Source organism: Solanum pennellii, chromosome 2 (genome assembly GCF_001406875.1).
Source record: "Solanum pennellii chromosome 2, SPENNV200".
Taxonomy (NCBI): domain Eukaryota; kingdom Viridiplantae; phylum Streptophyta; class Magnoliopsida; order Solanales; family Solanaceae; genus Solanum; species Solanum pennellii.
Window position 1 is genome coordinate 13,371,651 of NC_028638.1, and position 10,086 is coordinate 13,381,736.

The 10,086-nt window shown below is 35.9% G+C and overlaps 1 pseudogene; it reads left to right on the forward strand.

Annotated features, from left to right (window-relative positions):
* Positions 1–217: 217 nt before the first annotated feature.
* On the forward strand, positions 218–2,582 carry LOC114075968 (annotated as a pseudogene).
* The last annotated feature ends 7,504 nt before the right edge of the window (positions 2,583–10,086 follow it).

Sequence of the window (10,086 nt, forward strand, 5' to 3'; positions counted from 1 at the left end):
ACCAAATAGAGGGCTTCGAATAGATGTGCAGCCATTGGGTGAGAACCTCGTAGATACGGTAGCTCAATCCCAAGGGGCTGATCATGCTGCTTCAGAGCCTACCGACACCATCCCGGTTGAGTATGCCCCGGGCACTAGTGGAGCATCGAGTTCCTCCCAATCTACACCATTAGTAGCACTGGTCCCGCTTGCTAGGGTCCTGATGCTAGAGGCTCAGATGGCCACATTGTTGCACCATATCCAGCCTTAGATGCAGAAGTATATTGCCGAGGTTGAGGACCGGATTGAGAAGAAGGTTGCTCAGCAGACTGAGAGGAGGATTCAGGCGGTCACCAGCACCTTGATGCTTTTGAGTTGAGAGTCCTTGCACGCCCAGCCCCCACTATTTATTTGACGACTCTCCAGGATGATGTGACGAGTCTGAGGGCTGATGTTGATGCCATCTTGGACATGCGGATACCCGAGATTGAGGTTGCGCCTGCGGAGCTTTCTGAGGATACGGTGCTTACTGCACTGTTCAAGACCATCAGTGCACCGACGCCTCCACAACGTGAGCATGCCAAGAGGCACCGGTCCATAGAGAATTAGAAGGATTGGTCTAGGAAGAAGGAGCACTGATATGGAAGCTGCGAGAAGAGATTCATTGGTCGATGAGGAGGCCCAGCAGATGAGGGCTCGTGAGTTAGCTGCTGGAGCATCTAGCTCCAGGTTTGGTGATGTTGAGAGGCACTGAGCGTACTGACATTGTTGCAGAAACTACTGATGATGTCCCTACTACTGATGGAGAGAATTCTGCGAAACCATACCCGCCAGCTTATTGATCATCGGCGCTATGCTCCTCAGGTTTGCTTCACCTACCACCTTGTTTTTTTATATTTCTTATGCATTGGGGACAAGTGCATGCTTTCTTGTTGGGGTGGGGTAAATGGAAAGTGAGTGCTAGGGTGAAGTCTGAGTAGCCCAACTCACGATCCTCTCTCGGTGGTTTTCTTGCCTGTATTCTTTTGCCCTGAGAGACTGGTTATTTTTCTGTTGAACCGGCATGTTAAGTATCTTGTACAAAGTATGAATGTGAAATTTGAAGCATGATGGCTAAATACGAATGATATCCCATCCTAAATAGAATGCTTGCATGATTAGGCATAGTGAATGTTGAATGTGTTTGCTCTGAGCATGACATAGAGATACACCATTGCATGACCCTCAATCTAACACTCAAACTAGGTGTCCGATAATCTGGTAGGGTAATGAGGTGTTAATAGAGTGTGAGAAAAGTTGATTATTCCACTGTTGGTACCTAGGTAGAACTTGCCAGGTTAGTCCTGCAAAAAATACTTTGTGTTAGACAATTAGGAAAGGATCATAGGTCCTTGTTCAAATTAGCAAATCTTTAGCCTAAATAAAATAAAACCAAATGAAATTGATCCCTTTTTTATCCAAATATTTTGAGTTCCCTGGGTATAATGTGTTGGCCCTGGTCCCTCCTTGGAAATGTGCACCTCAACTTAGGCCAAAAGCATAAGTTGAGGGTGGTTAATGCAGAAACCGATCTCGTCTTCGCCCTGACCCAATCTTCGGTATTGTGTACCTCTACTCATGGAAAATCCATGAGTTGAGGGTGGCTAGTATGAGTAATGTTCCGAAAAATGGGGTTGAAAGGATTAATGTGAAAGGAAAATTAAAAGAAATAGTGAAGAAGAGAAGTGACTCAATCAAAGTAGAAATCAAGTGAAGAATTTGAAGGACAAAATAATAATAATAATAATAATAATAATAAAAGTGCTTAAAGAAGAGTCATTTGCACAAAAGGAGAAAGAAAGAAGAAAACAAGGCAAAGAATACAAGAAAAGGAAGAGTACGACATAATAGAAAATGAAAGAGGTAGAATGCTTAGCCGTAATGTCAAGGAGGGCAACAAGTCACTAAAATGTATCCATATGTACCATACCTGACCCTGAGCCTACGTTACAAGCCAAGAAAGTCCTATCGTGATCCTAAGAGTCTAATATGGTGAACTTAAGCATCAAAAATAAGGGCAAGCCTATGGCAACAACTACCAACGAGGTGCAAAATTGTTTTGAGCGTGAGTGTTGACCAATGATCCTTATACCCAAATTTGAAATCACTGAGCGAAAAAGGAGGATATCTTTTTGAAGTGAGGACACTAGTTGCAATATTGGAAATTTTGTGCCTTTGTGAGAGATAAAAAAGTACAGGTGTCGACGTGGTGAGTCTGTGTTATGGTCAGATCCACATGAATGAGCGTAGTGAGCCTAAGAGTGAAATCATGCATTAAAGCAATGAAAATAGTCGGGATTGATAGACATATGATTGCGAAAGCTTAAAAGAGGATACTTTTGTACAAAGGTGTTGTGGTGAGTCATAGTGTGTCGCTTGAGGACAAACAACGAATTTAAGTTGAGGGTGTTGATTTACCGTTGTTTCACGGTACTTTCAATGCTTTTTCCTTAAGTTTAGTGTGTGTCTAGATCCTTTTTGTAGTAATTTTAATGTGTTTTTATCTGTGTTTTGCAGGAAAGTTGTCCAAAACAGAAATGCATCAGATTGTGCAGAAGAGGTGACCCACGAAGCCATCGACGGCCCATCGATCAGATCAGAGATTAGTCCCAGTACCCGGTGTTGAAGAAATAACTAAGTATGGAACGACGAAGGCATCGATGGACTGTAAGTGTATCGACGGACCGTGATGTTGGTCCTTCAATTGGATCAGATAAGATGCAAGGACGAAGGCTTAAGAAGATTCTAAGTATGGACCGACAGAGGCAGTCGACGGTCCGTCGTTCCATCGACGGACCGACAATAGAGTCGTCGATTGAAGACGCGTTTCTGGAGAGACTTTTCTTATTTTGAACTTCTTTAAATTTAGGGCTTTGTTATTATAAATAGGGTTAAAAACCTCGGTTTTGGGGTTAGACTTTTTATTATTTTTCATACTTTAACTTTTGGACATTTGACTTTGCAACTTGGGCAATTATATCAAATTTCCGAAATCGATTTACAAGTGAATTTTGCTATTTCAAGTGTTATTTCTGGATTTTCTCCAGACTTGTTAAAGTAAGTACATGAATTATTGTTTAACAACCATAAATTGTGTATTCTTAGGCATGGGTAACTAAAACCACAACTAGGGTTGTGAGAACCATGGGTGATTAACAAGGTAAAACTAGCTAAATAACAATTCTAGGATAGATACTTGCATGTATTGATAATTCTTTTGTTTAGAAGTCTTTTTAACGAGTGCACCCGTTAGAACTTGTCCTATTTCTACTTGCCGGACCAAGGGGGTAGTTAATAGGAAAAAAATTATCAACTTTAGATTTAGTGGACACTATCTAGTAGGCTAGTTTCAGTTGGTGCAAAGTAGTAATTTAGCCATACATTGAATATGATGCTTAATATGAGGTAAAGATAAGGTTTAGTAAATTAGACACACGTAGCCGGACCAAGGTGCGGGGTGAAATTCTCTAGTTGTCGGACCAAGGAATTAGAGATACCTAACTTACCACTTTGCATGCAAGACACTAGAAAAGAATTGTTATAGCTAGGATTACCGCGTTATGAACCTATGGGGAACACTTACACCCTAGTTTTTCTCATCACTTGATTAACACCAAAGTTTTAGTTTTGCAACTTGTTTTACTCAGAAATAATTGAACAATTTTGTTTCAAACCCCCCCTTTAATTAATTATTTTCGGAAAGGACTTGACTAAATAGACATAATCATAGACTAAAGTTAAGTCTAAACCATTTTCCTCGTGGGATAAACCGCAACCTAACAATTGGGTTCTTTACTTGATACGACCGCTTATACTTCTTTAGGGAAGTATAATTTGAGCTTATCAGTCTCAAAATCTGATATTGGCCTAGATAACGGGGACTAAGTGTTCCTTTCTTATGAAATCTCATCACATCTTTCATGGGTAAGATTTTCAAGTAAACTCAATCGAGTCATAGTGTCTCCTGGTGCTAGGCAAACCAACTATGAAATCCATATTGAATTCTTTACACTTCCTAGTTGGAATACTAATGTCTTTAGGATAAATCTCCCGAAATCTTATAAGATCTATTCCCTCAAGTAATCAACATTAGGAACACATGAAAACGATCTAGATTTCTAAATGTAATATCTCCCCCTTGGGAGAAAGCCTCAACAAAATTTCTAAGTACCACTTCTTTCAATTTTTACTAAGGTCAGATTAATACATTGCTTAGCTTTCACATTAGCCACAAAAGACAACTCTGAAATATAATGAACCATAACACCACCCTTGGTAGAGTATACAAACTGTACATATCAAGGTATTATCTAAACACTTTATTCATTAAATTCATACATGTCATCGGAGAATTAGTCAAATCACCCGACATCATCAAAAACTCATATTGATCATACCGGGTACTAAAATCCATTTTTGAGATATCATCACACTTCACCCTCAATTGGTGATAGCCCGACCTAAGGCCTATCTTGGAAAGGTAACTCCTTCCTTGGAGTTGGTTGACACTGAAATCTATTTCCATCAACCTAACTAGATGGTACATACAACCTTTAGAAATTATCTTACGAGCTTTAAGACAAGAGTTAAATTGACTCTTAGGAATAGAATTCCACCCTTCCACTCTAGGATAGGATCATTAAGGAACTAAAATCTAACTACACTGGTTCTACAATCAATAAAAGTATAACAACAATGCAGTCAATCCATACCAAGGATAACATCAAAATCTAGCATGTCAAGCTCTACAGGATCTACACGAGTAACTCTATTAGATAAGGAGACGAGATGCTTCTATAGAGCATCTCATTCAACACAGAATCACTCACATGAGAAGAGACATAAAAAAGATCTAACAACACATCGTCAGCACATCAAACCTCATAGTCACAAATGACGTTACAAAAGACAAGGTAGCACCGGGATGAAGTAAAACATATATATGAAAGACTTTCAACATACCGGTAACCACATCGGGAGAACCCTCTTGTTCACCGTGATTATGAAGTGCATATAATCTATTTTTCTTGGGAGCACTAGTACCCAAACCACTTGGACCAAATGAAGGATAGGGTTGAGCCCTACTGTAACACTTCAAAATTCTAAGACGTGTTCTAGAGCCTAACATAAGTATCAAAGGTTTGGACACTGTTTTAATGTCTATTTTAATAAATATAAGTTATTTAGGAAGGTTAGAAATCAAAACATCCAAGAACGTCTGAAAACTAGTTAAATGAGGTACTAGCGTGCCTTCCTATTTGACTAGTTTTTAGGAGTTGGAAATTGATGAATTTTGGTGGAAGGGTGTATAACACGCATTAGAGTTAGTTCATAGTCTAAACTATCGGGCACATACCCCCAAATATCAACCAAGGGCCCTTGAGGAGGACCCTTGCATTTTGGCAAGAAGCATCCAAAAGGTAGTATGCACAGACGAGTGCAATCGATGAGGCGTGTGTCAATCAACGGGGCGTCGATGGAAACCATCGGTGAACACTTAGACAAATTCAAGAAGATCCTGTTTTGCATAGTCTTTGAACTTATCGACGGACCGACAATATGGTTGGTCCTTGGTCCATCAATTGACAAACGGGGCGTGGCTCGGGGTTCCATCTGTGAGGTCGATGTTTTGCACCACGTTTTGATTTAATTAATTTAATTAGTTGGATTATTTAGGAGGTTTATTAGGGATTGGGGAGGTCTAATTAAGTTAATTAACAACCTATATAAATCACCTAAGCTAATTAGACTAACCTAAGCTCTCATAATTTCCCAAACCCAAAAATCTCTTCCTTCTCTCTTCTTTCTCTCTCAAGTTGAAAAACTCCATAGAAGTAAGTATCAAGGTGGGTTTTAGGGCTTAAATCACCAAGGTTTCTCCATCAATATTCATAAAACAACAAGGTATGAGATTACTTTCACCTTTGAGACCTCTTTCCTCAAAGGGCTCCATCAAATTGATTTCAAAGTTGAGTTTTCATGTGGGTCTTTTCCAATCTCAAAATTAATCTTGTGAATTGATTTTTTTAAGATTTATTTCGGATATTATGAATAAATTAACATGTATTCTAACTTAATTATGTTATATCTTGGTGTATTGGTCTAGTTTGTAGAAGAAAACCTATTCTCCTTAACCCTAGGTTGTGATCTTGATATGAATTGTGTAATGTTGGTTCAATTGAATTGGTTATTGGTTGAATTGGTACTATATGATGTTATTGTATTAATTATGAATAAATTAGGATGAATTATATTCCTATCATACTAGTTCTTGAGTAATTGATCTAGATTATGACTTTGATCTAAGTTTCTTATCTTAAGCTATGAACTAGTGATGGATTGTGATGTAGTGGTTCAATTGGTTTTGTTATCATGATGAGTTATTGTTTTATGATAATGTTACACCCTATTTGGGTTGAGTTAAGGGTTTATGGTAAGACCTTCATGATGGATTATGAAGGAGACTTGGTAAGTCTTGAAATCCCTATTCCTTACTTCAATTGTGGTAAATCGTGATTAAGTGATGATATTGCATTGAAGTATATCTTGTATTAAGATCGATAGGGTTGGTATGATGTTGAATTTAAATGGATTGACTATGGTTTGTGAGGTGTTTTCTAATATGTAAATTTTATAAGGATGGTGATGATTTACCAATGTGTCTTATTATGAAGCGATATGTAAATGTGCTAACCTCAATTATATGAATTGTTACAAAAGGACTTCGCTCATGCAATTCTTATTGATCTATGATGATTATTATTATACAAGGGATAGACCCTATGACCTACATTAAGAAATGATTATTAATAAAGACAATAAAGACATTTCAAAAAGGGACTTAGCTTAGCACCGGGTGAACTTGACAATGAGAGGTGTTGACTTTTCATAGAGGAAGATTCACCCTATAGTTCCACATGGGTGTTTACTCCCCAATGAGGGATACTCACTCAATAGATTCCCATGAGATGAGGCTCCAATTTCCAAGTGGCATGTAGAGGGTTCATACCTATCTCTTAGTTCTTGAACAATGTTGTCCCCATAGAAAGACTAGCTAGTGGATCCACCTAGAAAGCTTGTTACGTTTGGTTTTACTTTGTCCGGTAGACCACCTTCCATCGGTGTAAGGCTTTACAATACCGGATTCCACACTTATATCTTGTGGTTTATATCGGTTAAGGCAAGTGTTCCCTAAACTAAAATGAATTAATGAAGTACAAACCAACTAAAGGGACTTAAGTGGTTTGACTTAGCATAGGTAGGGGTATGGGACTCTACCTATGCCTTGCACTAGTTGTCCTTCGAAGAAGCTTTAGAAGGTTTCTCTTACATATGTATATGCTTATAATGGAACATAATATGTATATGATGATCTTGCACATTGATGGTGTCTTATTATGTTTCATTCACTTATGCTTGTGTGTTTGGTCTCTATGTCTAAAGTATGATGATATATACTCTTAAATGATATGCTATGTGAAGTTCGAAATTAATCATGTTTCTTGTTGAGTTTACTTGATTGAGTAAGATTATGAGTCTTTTCTTGGTTATTGTACTTGTTAACTTAATGAGGGAGGGTTCATGGGTAATTTCTTGCTTTGGTGATGTTGTAGTCAGCTCTTATTCAGGCTTGTTATTATGACTTGATGATAGGGTTGCTTTGACTATGTGTTCAAGTATGTGATATGCATGTTGACTTGACTCGACTTAGCTTTGTTGGTCTTGTGGTGTACATGATTTAGACTTAATGAATATGTCTTATTGATTGGTATAATCTTCTTGAATGTGCATAAGGCTTTCTAAAGGTAAAATAGCATGTTCTCATGAAATGTCCCCTTTTTAGCATGATTTGATAATATGTGTGCATATGGTCTCACACTTAGTACAAGTGGTGTACTAACCCCATTTTCTCCTTTTTCCCCAACATTTAGGTTCCGATCGTTGAAGGTTTTCGAGACGACTTTGAAGAAGACTTGGAACTCTCAATCATTCAAGTTGGATAGGTCCTCACTTTCTGAGGGCAATGCTACTATCAAACTTTTGAGTTGTTCTAGTTTTAAGACTCTTATGTTCTTTCCTTTTCATTTGGATATGAAATATTGTAAAGCCTATATGTGACTCTATTTCATTGATGTATGGGCTAGGCCCAATTTGATATACTTTTGTTAGATGGTTATGAGATGAGACATTCATTTGAGACTATGTAATATTTTATATATCTTTGTGCAATAAAAGTAGAAGACTAAGTAATCTTTTTATACGGAGGGTCTATGTATACTCGATATAACTATTATGTGTCATAAAAAGTTTTTAAATTTTTCGCATTTTTGACCGAAGAATTTAATGATGTAAGCTAAGAGTCTAGTCTTAGTCCTCAAAAAGGATGATGACGCTGGTTACGTTTAGGGGGTGCTCCACGAATGTGACACCTACGAAGACTATCTCCCTCATTCTTAACAATTAAAGGACAATGCCTTATCTTGTGGTCCATCATACCACAACCAAAACAATCATTGAAACCCGCTAGACATTCACCCGCTTGCTTTCTTCCACAGCTAGCACAATCTAGCAATAAAAGACCCATTACCTTCTCCTTGAGGCTTATGGTTAGACACCAACTCTCGATTAAAATTAGGAGCATTAGAGGAATCTTGCCCAGAAAATTTGCATATCTTATTAAATTAAATATTATTATTAATTATAAATTCAATGAACCTTATAGAATTGTTCTCAAAACTTACCATTGAAGTTCAATTAAATTTTAAAAATACAGGAGCTTAAAGTAATATTTATAATATAATATTATTATATTGAATTTGAACCAATTCAAGTAGTTAAATTTGAATATTATGTGATTAAAGAAGTAAACAAAGTTACAGTACTTTCTAATTCCTCCCACCCGTATTAATTGTTGATCTTACTAAAAATAGTACATCTTACTAAATTAAGAAAGCATTAATTAATATTTTTACTATGTAACCTTTAAAATTCACAATTATTTTCATAATTTATGACATTATATTTATAGTATTAATTTTTATTGTAAACATATATCTAATGATGTTCATAAAAATCTTATACTTTTAATTTTTATTAGTAATTTAATTAATATACACTATTTTGAAAAACATAAATCAATTTTTCTTATAAAATAATTAAGAACATGTGTTTATTGATCAATGTATTTTTGAAAGATAATATATATCTTAAATGTTTAATTCAATATAATTTATGAAGCCTCTTATTTTTCAAATATAATCTTTCAATGTTAGATTATTAACTTTTATTCTTAAAGTTAACATAACATTGTGATTGTAGTTGTGTAACCAAATAGTATATTTATAATTACAATATAACTACATTGTGACAAACAAATAGATCAGTGTAATTATCAAATTATGTATTTACTATGCTGATCATAATTACAATCCGAGCAGTTACATCATTCTATCATTCTCGGTCTTGAAAATATTAGTATAATATTTTGTACGATTATAAACATTTTGACATTTTATATTAAGATTGTCATAATGTTTGTGTGAATATAAAAATCTTTTCACTAAAATTATAATATCAAGTATAAAGATAAATAATTTTCAAATATAAAATTTAATTTTATTTTTATACACAAACTAATGAGGACATAGGGTGTCTTTAGTATGGAGATGTTTTTAAAAAATTTCATGTTTGGTTGGCTTAAAATGTTTGAAAAATATATCAATTTATTTTCCTCAAATTGAAGGAAAAGGATCTCGCTTCAAAAATTGAGGAAAACATTTTCCAAAACTCTACTTTATCTTTAATTTTTTTTTCTTACCCTAGCCATACTACATACCTGACTCTCTCCATTCAACTTTTTAAAAAATTCCAAATATAATTTTATCTCTACCACCAAACCTCCCCCTCCCCCACCCCTCCCCCCTAAAAAAATTAAAAATTATTTTTGAAAATATTTCAAGTTTTAAGATTTTTTTTACCTCACCCAATCCCTACCAATCCTACTCCCCAACTGCACAAAACAAATATTTTCAAAAATATTTTAAATTTAGTTTTATACGTCAATCCGCC